At 39.9% G+C, this 19236-nt stretch overlaps 1 protein-coding gene across 1 annotated transcript in view; it reads right to left on the reverse strand.

The window, feature by feature from the left end:
* LOC137860856 (cell surface glycoprotein CD200 receptor 2-like) overlaps positions 1-19179 on the reverse strand; it is a 54249-nt gene extending 35070 nt beyond the window's left edge. The window contains exon 1 of the mRNA XM_068691625.1: positions 18785-19179. The gene's annotated coding sequence lies outside the window, so the exon portion shown is untranslated. The remainder of the gene's footprint in view (positions 1-18784) is intronic.
* Positions 19180-19236: the final 57 nt, after the last annotated feature.

Consider the following 19236-nt stretch of genomic DNA (forward strand, 5'->3'; position numbering starts at 1 on the left):
TGCTGCAGCCCACAGTCTTCTTCCCACCCCCTGCCCACAGGCCCACATCATCAAGGCCCTGAGTCAAGCTCTCCATCCCCCTTCCACCTGCTGCAAAGGTAAATAGCCCTGTAGCTTTTAAACCACTGAGGTGAAGTGGGGTTACAGTACAGTCACAGGATAACCACAAGATGAGTAACAGGCACATCCACACTGCTGGGACTTGTTAAGAGGGTGCAGTGTAAGTAACAAGAAGAGTCACATCTCACAGAGGTGCCGGGAGGCCAGGGTTGGTACCAAAATGAAGGTGAGAGAGCAAAATGGTGCTGGCAGTGCTGCCTCACCAGTTTTCCTCGCCTGTTTTTCTCCTAAACTCCCTGCTTGGAAAGCCAAGAGACACATACCTCACAGCCCTCCTACTCAGCAGGAGAAGGTCCCTGCACTATTTGCTTAGTCTCCATCACTAAAAATCTGGGTTGCACATTGTTTCTACGTGGTTTGTTGTCAGAGCTAGTTTACGACTCCTGTAATGATAAATAGCCTCTAGCTAAAGGAATTAAAAAATGCATCCAAAGGGATTTACTGGGTGCACCTTTGAACTACACAGGTTTCCAGCAAGTCACTTTGAACAGGATGATTTTCCTGAATGAGAAAATAAGTCATGTAAAAAGAAGGTAACTTGTAGACACCCAGTACAGTTTACATGGAAGTCCTTGCAACTCAACAATGAAGGAAACAAAATCTCAAAGTCCAGGTGTGATATTCTGGAATTCAGCACTTCTGCTCAGCCAGACCTACATACTTATTCTGTAAAACAGGTATGGCTGTGGCATGTGTGGACTTCTCCAAACTAGCATTAATGAGGGCACAAGGAACAGTGATCTCAGTATGCCCATAAGGGATCCTGGCTGACTGCATACTTGGACCGTTAGCTTGAAAATCAGCTTTTCATTGGAAGAAAAAAAAAAAAAAAAAAAAAAAAAAAAAAAGACGTTTACAATGGGAAGCTTTAGACTACCAGTCCGTATTTCTTTGTAGGCTCTAGAAACATGTTCTTCAGAATCTATCCAAACTTGCCTTTTCCTCTTCACACAGGGCAGTTCTGAGAAAGGAAAAGAAACACTCACTATAGGTTTCTGATCAGATCCTTAAAGAAAGTCCAGCTACATATGGCTACACTGTCAAGAAAAGATCATCGTGACTTGTGAAAATTAGCATTTTCTTATTACTGAAGGGCACTTACCTGGCAGAACGCTTACAGTCTTGACAAAAGTGTCCTCCATATCAGTATGTACCTCTATAACAATTAAAACAGTCAGAATGCATAGATATTTTAGAGACTGTGAAGTCATACTGACTGAAGTTTATCATTAAGTGTGTTCCTGTCCCTTCCCAGTTACTGTGAAATTACACTTATGCTCTCTCCCTCAATATAAAATGCATCTTTTGTCTTATTGCATACATTCCTGATGCAAGCACCTTGTATTTATGACTCTCTTCAACTCACAGTAGTGAGTTGCTCTCAATTTCACAGTAGTTACAAAGAGAACTATTTAGAACCAGTTTCTATGCTTACACATTGCATAGAAAACTAAAGAATTTAAACCTCTTTGAGCTCAAGAGATGTGCTTTTTTAAAATTCCTTCTTCACCTTCTAGTGCCTTACAAAAAAATCAAAACATAGTTCTCATTAGTCTCTTTTCAGCTGTTCCTTATATTTGCCAGGAGGTGGAAACATAGCTACACCAACCTACAGGAGAAGCATCATGTTGATGTGTAATTGCATGCTGCCTGCTGAAGAATAGTGCTAAAAATATCTGCAGTCTGAATTGGCTCAGCCGAGCCCAAAACACAGGATCATACAATGTTCTTCCTGGCACCTCCTGCTTCTCCCTTTCTGCCAGCTAGTGAGACAACTATACTGCTTGTTACTGCTTCTCAACATCAAGGATGCCCTTTAAGCAGCTGGTTCTGTCAGATGTAACATATACATTTATTTCAACAAGAATCCAAAATCAGGCTGCCTTTGATGGAAAGGCTCACAAAGGAACAGCAACTGCAGCCCTTCATGGCTGATAAACAATCAGATACCTGGCAAAGCAACGAGGAGATAAATGACCAATTAGGAGAGATAAATGATCAATTGACTTATTTATTTAGAAGAAACTTGTCTGCTTTTACATTCAAAAATATTACACGCATGCTCAGATATGAAAAACATAATAGAGGTCAGAAGTGCTCATCAGATAATTTTCAGGAGTAGTAGAAATAATTCCCCAACATACTAACAGATACTGATATAACCATATTCCAAATGATGTTTGGTAGCAAAATTTAAGTCCTAACAGAGAACCCCTTATATAAAAGGCAAAATTGCATAAATACTCAAAAAGAGGGGAGAGGGACATAACACTTAAAAGATTGTAGGCAAAATAAAACAGCATTTCAAAACATCCCTGAGTTAGAGGAAAATGATATGCCTGGGTTTGGTTTCTGTTTACAGAACACTTAGTTAGAAATCAGCTTCATTTCTGCTTCCTGTGCAATCCCCATTCTAGCTTGCATGGTGTGAAGAGGTCTCCCAAAGAGAAAAAGAGGTGTGGTCCCTGCTCCAAAGAGCCATCTGCAAATGGACAATATTTCAGTCCGGTTTGGACAGTGAATTTAACAGAAGCTTTAAAAAGGAATCACTTGTTCCTCCATCTCTATGTGTACACAGACACACAGTCCTGGGCCTAGGCTAAGATTTTATTTATTTTTTAATGCCTGGGAAAGTTGTTAGAGGAGATTATGTTCTGTATTTCTCAAATGACTTGCAATAAAATAACAACTGGAATCCATCTGAGGAAATCCTTCCTTGCATAGAGAGTTGTAGCAGAAAGGGAAAACCTTCCTCCCTACATGGAGGCAAGTCCCAGAATGTACAGTTGGAAAGAAACCATCTCTTCATTTCATAGAGCATGACATTAAGAAATCTATCACCTGAATGAAGGCAAAACCTGGAAGAACTGACATCAGATGCAAGAGAATTTCACTTTCACAACTAGCAAAGGAATAACAAATTAATATTCCTCTACGCATAGGATGTGGATGGGATTAACAGCTAAAGTGAATAATTTCGGTGAACCAATACCAGGAAGTGCAGAAATCAGTCCCCAGAACCTTGAAGTGTGCCATGAAACACAATGTGAATCCCAGATATTCATCATGTGCAATAAGATGTTGTTGTTTTTACAGCATCTCAGGAATGTTATCATGTTTTCAAGCAAAGCAGCTCAGACTTCACAAACTGTGTTTTCATGTTACAAGTCCTTGTGTGGAAAGAAAAACACATAAGAAAACAACAAAATCTACTGGTGTTTGGCAGCAAAATATACCAATGCAAATTAATAAAATGCAGACTTATCCAGACTGTGCAACATCACTTCTCAGAGGTTGTATTGAAGGATCATCTGTCTAAGAAGAGAGACTTTGACACATCCAAATCAAGTGCTTGAGCTCAGGTTCGGTATTGAAGTTGCAGGACACCTTACATCACATTAGCACCCAATGACACATTCCCAAAGGCCACACAGGCAACATCTGAAGCCCGTAATACAATTGTCCTGTGCTAATTCAGTGCACTGTGCTCTGACATGGCCAGGAATCGGACACTGAGAAAGGTGGGTTCTTGTTGGTGTTGGCCTGAACCCAGCTCAGTTGCACTTTGCACAAAATCTCTCAAAAACCAAAACCCATGCAAGTTAGCTTGGATCATTTCACTTTCCTTCCTGGCGAGCTTTAGCCTGCTAGTTTCTATGGAATTATTACAATGGGAAAGACGGAGTCATTAAATATCAGGCCCATGACAGAAATCTACGTGTATGAGAGGTGGTATTAAAAAAAAAATTCACCTCAATAAGAACAAAGTAACCCACAGTGGTGACTGCCATATCTGAAGTCCCACTACTTCTAAGCACCAGTCCTCCCTGGAGCCTACATATGCTACAAGGTATTCAAGGGGCAATAAGACTAGGTTTGCATACACAGACATCTGCATTTAAGAAAATGCACAGATCTCTGTTTTAGAGAAAATAACTATACCACCTGTGAATTTTGCTATGGCTATAAAACCAGAACAGATGCTAAGTGAACTGGGGCAGACCTGTGTCTTGCCCAAGACTAACACATTTTCCCACAGAGCTTTTTCCACCCTATTTCTTTCAGCTCTGGCAAGGGTGCTAGGAGCAGAAATCATGTGGGAAACTATTCACGTTAACTCAGAGACATCCACAGCCAACCTAAAACAACCCCCCAACATTTTTCACATGTCAGTCTCACATTTAGCATGCATAGATGAAGAGATAGTGGAGCATGAAACTTATTCCACATGTCACAGTGTGGCAGCAATCAATTTTAGTTTTGCACCCTAGGAGGAGAGGATATCCTCACCGACACAATTTTTATCAAGCAGAAATTTCACTCCAGAGACAACCACATAATCTCTCAATTCTCTCTGCAAGAAAGCCCATAGACATGCAAAACTTATCAGTTATGTTCACTCTAACGAGGTGGCCCACAGCTGTAAGGTCAGTATTGTTTATTTTGGCCCTGCACTGATAGTGGCCGCTGTCTGGTTGACTTCAGCAGCAGAAAGGACATGACTTTTGCCTTGGGGGCTGCTCTTCGGGAGAGGTGCAAGTGCTTCATCTCCTCTCCAAACCCAGTCTCATTGTTTTGCTTCTTTGCTTTTTTGTACCAATGGGCCTGTGTCTGTGAGGTCTGATTCTGTCAACGCCTGATGGCGCAACTCAAAGTTGGGGTCTCTCCTTCTCCCAGGTATTTCGTGCCAGATGCATAAGTGATTTCCAGCATATGGTGTTCTGTGGTGGAAAAGAGCAGACATTAACTGAACTGACCTCTGTGCCAGACCAACTCCCCCTCCATCACCTTACTTTTCCATGTGTATTGTGAAAGCAGGGACTACCTTATGTTCCAGATATCCAGACAGTGTGCAGAGTAACAAAAAAAAACAACACCTTTTTTTCCCCTCATGTAAGAAGAATGAAGTCTCCCTATCCTATCCTAGATCTTGCTGAAAATGTATTAAGCAAACAATATTCTTGATAAGCTTTGCTATTTTCATAAAAATGGAAGATAAGAGGAGCATACTTTCTTCAAAGAAGAAAGTGAAAGTGTCAAAGGAGTGGAGTATTTGGGGGTTGTGTGTTTCTCTTCAATTTGCAGGTTTTTCCTTTTGCCAAAAGTTGAACTGTTCCATGAAATATATATATATATATATGTGATATAAAAATGCCTATTTGCTCTAAATACTGTTTTTTGGGGGATCAGATTTCACCATATAGCTCCCAGGGCAAAATTCACCGTGAAGAAAATAAAAGAATGAAAAACATGCAGCATACATCCCACAGGAAGCTTATTGCAATAGATACCCTTCCTCACCCATAACCCAGACAACACATCTCGGCCACAACAAGTAACTCCTAAACAAGACTATGCCAACATGCTTTTCTGCATTGCAGCTCCTCTTTACCTGATACCAGCATTGCCAGCAGCCATTTGGACCACGAGAATGGGGCTGCTACCTACAGTCATCTTTTGTGCTAAACAAAAAAAAAAAAAAATAGGGAAAGGAAAAAAATCATAGGCAGTTACTGGTATGTTCTTCTTATGGTGCAAAGGAAAGCTGGAGAGCTAGCATCACTTTACTCGGCACTGCAAGCCTGCCCTAGCACTTAAGTGAGCAGTCAGAAGTGCAGAGACCTCTCCTTGAAGTGATAAGTCTGTAAATGATATAAAGGAACCCTCGACCTTTAAATCAGAGAAAGAGACATGAAAGTGAGCATATTCTTTAAATATAAAAAAAAAAAAAAGATGACAGAGGCCGAAAACCAGAACACCCACCCACACGTAATAGCTCTAAACACAAGTAGCAGGCAACAGGTTATTGAGGCTATGAGGACACTAGCTGAAACAAATGGAAGTTACAACTTAGAGCACAATCATGTAATTACTGCTGCAGCTTACAGTGAATTGAACAAATCAACAATTCTTAAAAGCTAGCAAAGGCTCTTTGCAATTGTGTCCATTCCTGAAAAGAGCACCTGCACCTTTTTTTTTTTTGGCTGGAGTAAAGCAAGAGCCAGTCTCTCAACAAACTGACTCAGGACAATAAAATGAACACACAGAACAAAGGGCTACTGGTGTCTTTTTTTCAAGGGGGGGGGGGGGGGGAATTAATTCTTCTTACTAACATGTTACTGTACTTGTACTCTAAGTAGGAGAATGATAATATGTGCATTAGGAAAAAAATGAGAAATTCTGAAGAAAAAGAAAACAAAAATGCTTACCAGGACATCCACCTGTCTTGGTGAATGGCAGAAGTGTTTCTTTCTTTACCCTAGAATATAAATTTTGCTTCTCACTAGAAAGAAAAAAAATGTATAGCATAGCCATCCATCGTTTTAGAAATTTCTTTGTGTGTCAGGCCAGCAGGTAGAGCTTGGCACACTGCTTAGGAAGGAGAAAAGATTTTTGGCCTCCATTTTCCAAGTGGGTAGGTGCCTTGAAGACTATGAGTTTAGAAAAGTAACCAAAGTAACCAAAATTGAGAACTTCATGTTGTGGTTTTTTTGTTTGTTTGTTTGTTCATTTGTTTTTATTTGGTGTTTGCTCCTCTATACTCCACGCTCTCTCTCCTGTCACCTTAGAACAAGACATGGAAGGAAACCACAACAGGACTTCTGCTTGTTCCTTATTGTCCTGTACTTGTAATCTGTGTACTTGTGTGATTTAAATGAGTACTTTTTGGTATGCTCTGATCTTTCTATATGCAGTGGAGAGCAGAAAAATCATGAGAGTGAAAATGACAACCAACAAGCTTTTATCTGCATTTTTCTACACTGCAGAGAAATTCCCTTGTAGGTTATAACTGCAAAAGGTTTAATATCTCATTGGTTTCTGTGTTTTCTACAATATCTGTTTTTCACTGATTCTTATCTTTCAGCTTTTTACTGACTTAATTTTGGATCCTTTCAGAAAGAGTCCCCATAAAATTTTTGGTTTCAAGCCTTCAGTTATGAGTGGGCTATCCAGGACCATGAATTTGTATTGGCTTTTATCAAACAAAATCCAGCTCTGGTAGCATTTCCTGTCTTAGATGACCCGGTAATTTTGGAACACTTAAAACATTTAGCAGCTTCAGAGGAAAGGGAAAAAGTGCGAGTCCAGTTGTTCCTTTAACAGCTTTAGAGACATGTGGAGTCTCATGGCTAACGTGAAGGGAATAATCAGAACTGACAATTCACAGCCTCTGCAACTCATTAAAGCAATCAAAACTCCTGGTATTAGCAGAAAGTAGTTCAGTGTCCCAGATACAGTTACTGAAAATGTAAAGCCTACATCCAACAAAGCCAATAGTTTTCAGATTTGCTTCTAAACTTCCTCGACTTAACAGGACACCATGCTTGTAAAAGCTGTTGACTTCAGAGTTCAGACAGAAACATCAGCCATTCAAAAAGCACACACAAATTAGAGAACAGAGCATTATTTTTTTCTCTTATCCTTCCACTTTTCGTATGTCAGGCCAATCACAAAGCAACCTCTCCTCCTGTGGGGCAAGCAATGTCTTCTTTAATGTCCATTCTGTATCAGGTCTGTCCATGGAGAGTAATCTCTGTTACTCAGCCTTCACAGTGGAGCCTGGGTATACGTACTCACCAGCAAACAAGACTGAAAGGTCTCAGAAGTATCTCCTCAGAAAGAGGACAATGAGAAGCTTTTCTATTTGAGAAAGGCCTAGAGAGGTTTTAAGCCAGCTCCTTGAGGTACAACTATTTTTTCATCTGAGCTGAGTAACACACAAATATACTGAGAGTGCAGTGGAATACCCTCCAGTACTCCCACTATGTCATTTCAAGGAGGAAAAAATTCCTCATTTTAACCCTATTAAAATCAATATATATATATATATATATACATATATAAAATAAAAGATCTACTTGCTGAGAAATTCTGAATAGATTATTTGTTTTGACATAAGAGAAACATCTTCAGATGTTTCAGGGTTAGTAAATCCATCAGGTTTACTAAAACAGATAATAAATGTTCATGATAACATTGCATGGCAAGGATATATCAGAGCTGGGAAAAACAAACACAGGATTAGATAATTTATTCTCCAGTGCTCATCCTATGGACATATGGATGAAATGCATATATCCTACATATTTCCTTCTTTCAAACCTCCTCAGGAAAAAAAAAAAAAAAAAAAAAAAAAAAATCAACCCTTGTACATACTTATATTAAACCAAGAGATATATTTTAGCTATTGAAATAATATCTTTGTTCAAAAAGTAAAAATAAAAAGACAACATCAGAGAAATATATAAAAAAAAGTGTCCTGAGGCTGCTTTAGACAGAAGATTTAAGGATTTGTCTTAGTAGTGTGCAAATAACGTTGAAGTAGCAAAAGAGGAAGTAGTATTGACTTAAATCATCTGATACAAATAGAGAACAGCATAGTCCTGAGGAAAAACATATATGGAAGATAAGCAACTCAGATTAAGCAGATCACAGCAACTGATCCATAATTGAATAACACAGGTTCCAAGAAGTATTTAGTAATACTTTATTTTTTTCCTTTTTCTAGACACAAACCCAAATACAGAGCTTTCAGTTCTGTAAATGACATGGTGGGAAAGCCTGGTCCTCATTAAATCTGCTTTTTTACCGCTTTGGGTCAGAAGTGCATCAGGAACAGGCATGGCAAAGCAGTGCACCAGACTCTGGATTTCTAATAGCCCTGCTTGTAATCTGTACTAGATACTTGGCCTCACCCTGATCATATGGTGGTACTACTTTTGAACCTGTAGGTCTACAACCCGATCAGGACCAAAAAGTACCCTTTTACCCTCTTTTTTTTCTTCAGTTTAAGCCCTCATTTGATGGGTTGTTTTTGTAGAGTGCCACTTCATCATTACACATTGGCTTGTATAAATGACAAATAGGCCGTCATTATTGCTTTCTTATATCCTGAGTAAATATATACACACACTGAATTAAAGCATTAAGGTTTTTCCGTAGTGATTATTTTTATTAATCAGGCTGTGAAGCAGTATAGGACTAGTTTTGAAGAGAACACGAAGAGCTTACAAATTTTATACCTCAAGATGCATTCTGTAACTCTAAAGAGAATAGGTCCATGTGCCAATTACTGAAAAGATGCCACCTTCTTTTTTTTAAATCAAAATAACAACATGAATAATGTAATTCAAATATCATAAAAGCAGGCAAACCTTGAGAAATCAACACTCCACAGCTGCTAAAGCTGATAAAATACAGAGCTTCACAGTATGACAGTGAATCAGCAGACTAACATAGCCAAGTGATCAGAACCCTAGGCTAATAGAACGGGCTATCACCATTCACAAAGTTAACAAAAGGAGGTATTCCTGTAACTATTGCCCTAAGAGAATTTAAGACAATGACAACATCCTTCAAGCTTCAACTCCCTACCCGGTGATCCAGCTACAAAATCACATAGCTAATGAATAGCACAACTTACTTAAGAATATAAATGCCTACCTGATTTAAGTGTCCATTAGCTACTTTTTCTTTACACCTCACTGTCACTAAACACAATTATGGAAAGATCTCATTCCATCATCCCCTTCAAAAGGATGCAGTGGGCTTAAAAGAAGGTATGACAGTTAAATCACATCACATCAGCTTTAAATATCACCATTAACACTACAGAATCTGACTAAATGAGTGACAGGTTGTGGTTTAGCTTAGGAAATCATTAAAGGAATTGGTTAGGAATCTCTTGCGCACACACAAGTGAAAATCAAGAGATAATAGTACAACACACACACCAAATAAAAGGTAAAACAAAAAGCACAAGAGAAGAATTTAGGCTACTTCTACATAATTTCTTGGGATCTTGGCATTGATTATATGGACACAAGTAATATGGAGCTTATGGCCACAAAGAAGTTTCATTCAGATGTATTCTGGCTTCCCCAGTGACATAAATCTTTAAATTCTTCCTTCTGTGGATACTCCGACCAAAGAAACAGATTAATGTTATTTCAGCTATGTCTGAGGATAAGAGCTTTGTTCTTTTTCAGTCCTTGGTTCCTGAGAAGGCATGCCCCGCTTGCTCCAGCTCACAACCCAGTCAAACATTTCACACTCAGATGGTCACACAGGCCCAGATATTGTCATGCCACTCAGGAAAGGCAATTAGATAAGATGCAGGTGAGCATTTACTAGAAAGTTTGTGTGTATTCTAGTGGCTGAAATTGACACAAGTTCTGCTGTTGCAAAAACCAGTGAGTGCCCACTCACAACAAAGCCAACTTTTTTCTCTGTATGAATTTTAAAGAGATTTATTCTGTCTTTAGGCATGAATTTCTGGTAGGATCCATTACTTGTTTGGAGAGGATTTAAAAAAAAATCATAAGCTCATAACCAACTCTACTAGTTTTTATGCCATATTAAAATATTTTTATACTAAAATATTTTTTCCTCATATGAAGGTAATGTTGTTTTCAGATAGCATCTAGATTTATATTCCACACAAAGCTTACAGTAAATGTTTTCAATGGTTACCAAGGGAAAGGGATGCATTCTGCATCTCTGCAGTGCCTAGCATGGCGGTTGCCATTTCCTTTTTGCAATAACAGATAAGAAGCCTTTCAAAACCAAAAAGTGACAATAACTAATAAAGAGCAGGCCTTACCCACACCCATGTTTCTCTTAACACTTCTATATATGTCATATAAGCCACATCAGAGTAAAAGACAATAACTGCCCCAACACAAAAGCAGACATAAAATGACCAAGAAGATGGAAATTTCTACAGCAAGTTTGTATTTTTCTTTGTTGTCGAGGCTATATTAAGACATTCTGTTATGATCACAGAAAGCAGCAAGAGGGGTCAAGGAACACTGTACAAGTTTAATTCCTTCTTGTAGAAAGATTGGATGCACCTAGCAGAAAATATGAAGTAAAAGTTAAATTATTGGCATGCAGAAAAGAGTCAAAATTATTCTCCTGACTTCATTTATATTTGCGGAGAATAATGCACATTACCCCTCCAGACATCAGTGCAGTCATAGCTTAGTGCACTGAAATGTCATATTATCTTTACTGACAAGGTGAAATAAGATCGTAGAATCATAGAATTTATAAGGTTGGACAAGATTTCCAAGATCATCTGGTCCAACCATCACCCTGTCAACAATGTCACCCACCAAACCATGTCCCTAAGCGCCATGTCCAACCTTTCCTTGAAACCCCCAGGGACAGGGACCACCTCCCTGGGCAACCCGTCCCAACACCTGACTGCTCTTTCTGAGAAGAAATGTCTCCTCATTTCCAACCTGAACCTCCCCTGGCACAACTTGAGGCCATTTCCTCTAGTCCTATCACTAGTTACCTGTGAGAAGGTAGCTGTAGAGAGCAATAAGATCTCCCCTGAGTCTCCCCATCTCCAGACCATAAAAACCCCAGTTCCCTCAGCCGCTCCTCAGAGAACTTGTGTTCCAGGCCCTTCATCAGTTTCGTAGCCCTTTTCTGGACACACTCCAAGGCCTTGATGTCCTTCCTGTAGTGAGGGGCCCAAAGCTGAACACAGTACTCGAGGTACAGCCTCATCAGAGATGAGTACAAGGGGACAATAACTTCTCTGGCCCTGCTGCTTACAGTGTTCCCGATATAAGCCAGGCTGCTGTTGGCCTTCTTGGCCACCTAGGCACAATGCTGGCTCGTGTTCAGACAAGTGCCTACCAACACCCTAAATTCTTTTCCTCCATACAGCTTTCCAGCCACTCTGCCCAAAGTCTGTAGTGCTGCATGGGGTTGTTGTGGCCACAGTACAGGACCTGGCACTTAGCCATGCTGAACCTCATCCCACTGGCTTCTGCCCATCAATACAACCTGTCCAGGTCCCTATGCGAGGCCTTCCTACCCTCTGACAGATTGACACTTCCCACCAACTTGGTGCCTGCAAACTTACTGAGTGTACACTCCATTCCCTCATCCAAATCATCAATAAAGATATTAAAGAGGATGGGCCCAACACCGACGCCCGGGGAACACTACTGGTGACCGGTCACCAGCTGGATTTCACTCCATTCACCACCACTCTCTGGGCCTGGCTGTCCAGCCAGTTTTTAACTGAGCAAAGAGTGTACCTGTCAAAGCCATGGGCTACCAGCTTCTCCAGGAGAATACTACGGGAGACCATGTCAAAGGCTTTGCTGAAGTCTAGGATACTCAATAATATAGATGTATTACAGAAAGGAGGGGGATTTTCTGGATGGATTACAGACTTTGGGGACTGGGAAGGGTAGGGCGACAGTAGGAAAGGGAATAGAAGATGGGAAGAGAGAGATTCGCACTTGTTGCTGTCAAAGTCTTGGGCTTGGATATCTTCTGTCCCTCAGAGCTGTATTTTTGGAGGAAGAATATATCTTTTTACTTGTGATTGTATAAGTATTTCTTCCTCCTGTTTCTTGAAGAAAATAGTGAAGTACATTTAATAAATGAAATTGAACACAAGCTACTGTCAAATTCAAAAAATCTGTCTCCAGATGTTTAGAAATGCTCATACAACAGATCTAAAATCAAAACAAAACAAAACCCACAGTTTTATAAGGGTTCCTATCCTAGGAAACAGAAAAATATGTGCTGAATGGAAAAAGATGACTGGTAGAATTACATTATTTTTTGTCTTTTTCATATCTTGCATGTCCAAAGAACATTGAATCAATTAAAAAGCAGAACCGAGGACATGTCGAAAAATGCCCAACATAAAAAGCTGGAAAGAAAAGTCTTCCTGCATATTACAAGTGCTAGACAGATGAAAAGACTGCCAAAGGTATTGCCATTTGAACAGCATTAATTGAACTTCAACTTCAGCTTCAGTCACTGTTACCTAAACAGTCCTGCAGACAGCCTGGTTTCTGTGCCTGCATGTAAATACACACACGTACACATCTATTTGTTATGGATGGATACCTCCACCTAAAAGCTGACTCAACTGACTTCATTTTGAAGACCTTTAAATTTTTTTTTTAACAGAAATTTCCATGTTTTAGCATTGATTTCTGTCTGACACAGCAGCAAAAGAAACTACACAGACACTTCATTGTTAATTGTAAAAAAAAAAAAAAAAAAAAAATCAGCATCTAATATCACAAATTCTTTATCAATAAAGAATATTTATGTAATAACTAAAGAGGAAATAATTGTTTATAGTTCATGTTCTCAAGTGGAAAGAACACTATGGAAAGCATTTCCATATGTAAAACACACACAGCAAAGCCTGAGGGAAGAGAACTGCCACTGTAATTCCTCACTGACGGGTCTAGAGGATAACAGAACACCTTTCTTTGCTGTAAATACAGGGACAGCAATTTATTTATTTATTTAGGAAGACAGAAACCCAAAAAACTAGGAGGGATATTCTCCCCTTCCTCACCCAAGACCAGCAGGATGGTAACATCATTCCTGTTTGCTTCTCCTTTATTTCCCTGACTCTTTTCACCATATAAGAAGCATGTGGTCGCCAGAAAAGAAAGATTTAATTACCATTTAGCTACGTGCAGGATGACTGATGAATATTCATTTGGTGAATCAAATGGACTTTGCCTCATGATTAAGGAGGACTTCAGTGAGCTAAATATTTCTATTATCACATCACATGGTGTTTTATATAATACTTGTCTGGTCATAGTGGGAAAACATCACTGGTAAAATAAAGGGCAAAAGGAAAGGGCTATACTGATTTTTGAACAGCTTAAATATGAGAACAAATATAAAACATCTCATATTACTCTACTGAAGCAGACCTTAAAACAGTCCAAGGCTCTGATTCACAATCCCTGTCAGACTTAGCTGTAGAAAGAAAGAAGGAGCTGAAGAGGCTGTTGCCTCTTTGCATAGGAAAAGGAACATCAGACACCATACCTCTATGTGACAGAAGTTATGGAGCACAGCCTTCAGCCATCACAGCCCTGTGTATTAATATAAACTGAAAGGGATATTGTGTCTTCTTAATACACTGGGTTGTGGTGTTTTAAACCAGGCGTACCACTTTCCAGGACCTCAATTACAGGGGAAAAATATTTTGCAAGGAATAGGGGACAACTTCACAAAAAGAGGACATGAGTAAGAGCTTTTTTTCTCCCAGTGTGCTGCATTTGAAAATCAATTTTCATTAACTAGTTTATGTTTTAAGAACCCAAGGATGGCACTGCAAGGAAATGAGTGAGCTTGTGCTTAGCAAGTACATGGTAAGCAATATAAGTAAACAACCATTATTTAGTAATGCTTCATTACATGGATTTTTAAGAGGTGTACATGGTCCCAGGCAAGAAAGTTCAGCTCTGATCAGTATAGTAAGCATCATTAAGTATTAGAGAGAGGGAATGTTTTTAATGAAAAATATCCACATAAACCTTTTGTCAAGAGAAAAACACTGGTGGTGATGTGTATCATTTGATGTCAACCTTATTTTCAGAACTAAACATATGAAATACATTCTTAATAAAAAATTACCTTTTAGTCAAAGCTTTGTAACTCTATATATTGGTATTATAAACTTCAAAAATTTACTTCACCAATCTGTCATTCATTACTAGCCCTGTTTTCTATTCCTCTCATCCAGTGGAATGGCCATGAAAGATGTTCCTTCACCATCTTCCAACAGAATCTTAGTGTCAGCCATGATTTAAAATAACATAATAAATAATAAAAAGCTTAAAAAGAAATTGGAAGTGGTTCAGAATCTGAAAACATTTTTTTATTTTTTGTTTTAGACACAAACATGAGCCTGTATGAATTCATTAGACACGAATAACAGTTAGACAGAGCCCATCATCTTGGCACCAGTGTGCTGTAGAGGTCCGTACACACAGCTCACATCTGTGTCCAAAACATGGCCAAAAAGTGACCTGGATCATGTTTCCTGACAAAGGAGATTTTGGCAAATAGCACTTACTGAAAGTGCCCTCTGGCACAATATGAACTGTACTAGGTTTGGCTTTCTTTGCTCCACACACTCTGAGAGCACTGTAAAACCCTGAAACAAGCCACACGCACCCCCACATTTCAGGCTACTAGAACACGTGCAGCACAGCTCTCAACCTATTTCAGATGCTAAGTAGGAAAAATACCATTACGTTTATTGTCATCATTGCTCAGTTGCCAGCAGAAGACACACTCACCCTTCCTTGAAGTTAGCTCTTCAGGTCTTTACAGAGAATGCGTGAACAGGATACAGTGGCACTTTCTGCTAATATGCTCAAGTCAACTCCTTTGAAAGCCTTCAGACAATGAAAATAAGGTGCCTCAGACCTACAATCCCAAAACATCTATAGGTATAATGCTACTATACTAGCTGGCCTGCTGGAAGCAAAAGAAAGTGCTAAGTTTTTGCTTTGGGGAGGGTTCTTTGTGGGAAGGAGACTAAGAGTTTTCAAAACCTATGAGTTTAGGTAAAGTCAGAGATTCTAGTAAGCACCAGTGTTAAAAACACAGGTGCTTTTCTCCATTTACCAATGGCTGGGAAAACAATGTGACTACTCACAACTGATAGTAAATGTTTATTTCCAACATAAATCTAAAATTTAGCAGATTAAAAAATATCTTCTTTGGTAACACAGGATTTCTTCTGAGTGAATATCAGAAAGGTCTTGCAAAAAGAACAATTGCAAGTATTTTCTCAATGTTACCCCTAGCAAGGAAAGGAACAAAGGTCCTTATATTACCACAACTATGTTATAGATGAAGAGGAACATACCTTGGAGTAAGCATGCCCGCAAACTCTAGTCCATGTGCTAACAGAACCACATCACTTAACTCATTGTGACTAACTCCTGCAACATAAGAGTCCTGCAAATTTGGAGTTTTGTCCAGAGATCCATATGCTTCAAAATTTTAAAATATCTTTTCTTTTCTTTTTTTTTTTTTTAAGTTAGGTTCCTCATTTTTGTAGCTGTATGAATATGCTTGAGAACACTCTTCCAAAAGCCTGAAGAACCAGAACAGGAGATATTGTAAGCCACCTTTATTCTGTTCCTGTCTTAAATATTTTTTATTTTGCTAGTGGAAAGGTAGGAGGTTTTGAATTTCTGGTATCAAGAGCTTGTCAGCATTGGATGCACTAGAACACCTTCCACACAATTTACACTTCAGTCCCACAGATGTGAAGATCAGCTCTAACGCATGCAGGGTCCTGTTCTTGAGTGCACATGGAGATAATATCCTCTTTGTGACTTGTCATCAGCATCCCATCCAACTTCTTGTCCAGGGCTAACCTTCTAGGGCTAACCACCAGACCAAGACTCAACTCAAAGAACCCAACTCAAAGAACCTCCCCATTCTCATTTACCAGCCTTGGTAATTCACCTCACCAGCATTTACCTCATTTACCAGCTCACCATGCCAGAAGCTCCTAAGTGTTCTGCTGACTGCTAGATGTTCCTCCTTCAATTTTCTTTCACCTTATTCTTGAAAAAAATCTTGACTGGATCCCAGACAACCTCAGCTAACTATCACAGTGGCACTACAACCACAAAATACCTTCTGACATCATTTCACATGCTGTGCTGTTTCCTTATGTGCTGACCTGAAATCCTTGTATGTGCTCACATCCTCCCTGTGCTTAGCTACAAAACTGTGAGCTGCTGTGAATCTCCTTCTCTATCTTCCTCCTTATGCAATCTGAAAGACTGCACTTGTCTGAAAGACTGCAAAACCACCTTATGCAGGGTCTGACTACATCTGTCTAGTGTTTACAACATTGGGACTCACTTGCATAGGTTTCTAGACTACAAGGTATACGAAGAGGAACAACTCGTAGTCACAACAGGCTTGCAAATCCACTTAGAGTAAGTGGATTACATTAAGGCTTTTATAGCATTGATGCCTTTTCTGTTGCTACACACATAGGTTATGCTTATTTCTATTACCTTTCGTCTGAATTGAACAGACAGCCATGGAAAACACAGGTGTTATTTCTAATAATCCATTTCCACAGCAAACTAATCAGGGAAATCAGTCATTTTAAAGCTTTCTAAAACTGAATGAGACTTTGTAACACAAACTTCACACTATCAATCGCTAAATACCTTAGCATAGCAAGATCTCCAATTAGGCTTCCCCCACTTCAGAAACACCATCAGTTCAGTCCATGTCTATCAGCAGATCCTGCAGATGTTTCGGTCCAGTGAATAAGATATATTCAGTGGGTTTACATGGGCCAACAGCCAAATACACAACCTGCCTCTCCACCATGGGATAGGGAGAAAACAAAAGGAAGGCAAGATTCAGAGATTGAGATAACAACAGTTTTATGCGCAGCAAAAGTTGTGCGTGCAAACAAATCAAAAAGAATTCACTCACTACTTCCTATGGGCGGGCAGATCTTTAGCCACTCGCTGAGAAGCAGAGTGTCAACAAACATAAAAGGTGTTTGGCAATACAAATACCATAACCAAAGATAGCCTTCCTCCATCCTCCTTTCCCCAAGCTTTTAATGCTATGTGTGACCTCAGATGGCATGGAACATCCCTTCAGTCACTCTGTGTCAGCTCTCTCAGCTCTGCCCTCTCCCAACAATTTGTTCAACCCAGCCTACTCATTTTTGGGGTTGAGGAGTGGAGCAAGTCTTGATGATCTGCACGCAGTTCAACAACAGCCAAATCACTGGTGTGTTCTCAAAACTGTTTCAACTGCAAATGCAAAGCACAGCACCATACAGGCTGCCAAGGAAGAAAGTTAGCTCTGTCCCAGCCACACTCCATACAATCTCAAACCTTAATCCCATGCCATTTGCATCATGCTCTGGTCCCACATAATCTGATACAGCTACATGTCCTCTGGATTTTCATGCCATCTGTCAAGGACATCACTCAGGACAGAAGAAGTATCATATTGGTTCATTGGGCAGCAAGACTGGCTTGCTCTGGGTCACCACTGTACTCACACAGTTTCCTGAGAGGCTCATTCCTTTTTGGTTCAGATAGTTCCTGCTGTATTGCTTACTATACCATGCAAGTCAAATCACACATTGTTTTCCAGCAAGGATAAATATCCTTGAGGTACACACCAAATTTCCCCATCATTCCACATTAACACCTTGATCCATGAGGAAAAACAATACCACAAATGGCTCTTCGTTTCCCCAGGGGAGAGCAACCCATGCTGTCTTTCCTGTGTCCCTGCATGCACTACAGGGACCTGATCTCCTCCCACTGTATGAAGGGATTTTATTTTGGCAGGACCAGGACTGTTAACAGATCCACCAGTTAACACTAGCTAAGTGGCTTCTGCTAAATTTACATCCATCTTCTGCCATTCCCAGAGCTCAATGCTCACACCACAGTCTTCAACAGTCCACTGTATCCAATCCTTCCAGAGGTTTGTGTGTGATAGAAGATGTGATTCACCAAATTAATTCCTTGATTCTTGGCCTAGGAGTAAAAAAAGTTTGCTTGTTTGTTTGGTTTGGGTTTGGTTTGGTTTGGTTTTGGTTTTAGAACTGAGTAGCACTGACTCAGTTCTTTCTGGAGTACTGTGCCACAGAATCTGACTTATAAGACTCAGGATGATGTTTTAGGCAGTGGCATGGTTTACAGCATGTGCTTCTGGCCACCTAGTAGCAGCATGCACCATGCACATGTATCACGTGCCTTGGCAGGCTTATGGAAGTGGCCCTATTCAGCCAATCTGCTAAGCCTCACCATATCAATATCCCAGCCACCACCCTCTATTCCAAGGACGCTTTACTCACATGGGTTGCTTGATTGCGGTGCATGTGTTGCATCCACAGGTAGCTTGTGTGATGTCCTCAATGGTGAATCACCACTTCTCTGTACATTGCGTCTCTCACAATTAGTCTCAGTGTTTCAGATTCCTCACACTTGTTCATCCTATTTTCTTCCCCTGTCCCATTGAAGAGGGAAGTGAGAGAGCAGCTAGATGAACATCTGACTGCTGGCCAAGGTTAACCCACCACAGCCCTTTATCTGGCACCCAACATGGGTGATTTGAACTGGGAACATCTTGATCTGCAGTCAAATACTAACTAGTATTTGGCCTAGTATATAGGACAACACACCACAATGCAGAACTGCTCTTTTTAAGACGTTTCTTATAGCTGGAGAAGGTTCTTGCCCAGAGCAAAGATCAGGCTTGCCTCAGATCACCTCCTTGACTGAGTTTCCAAATATAATTATGAGTAGA

Source organism: Anas acuta, chromosome 1 (genome assembly GCF_963932015.1).
Source record: "Anas acuta chromosome 1, bAnaAcu1.1, whole genome shotgun sequence".
NCBI lineage: Eukaryota > Metazoa > Chordata > Aves > Anseriformes > Anatidae > Anas > Anas acuta.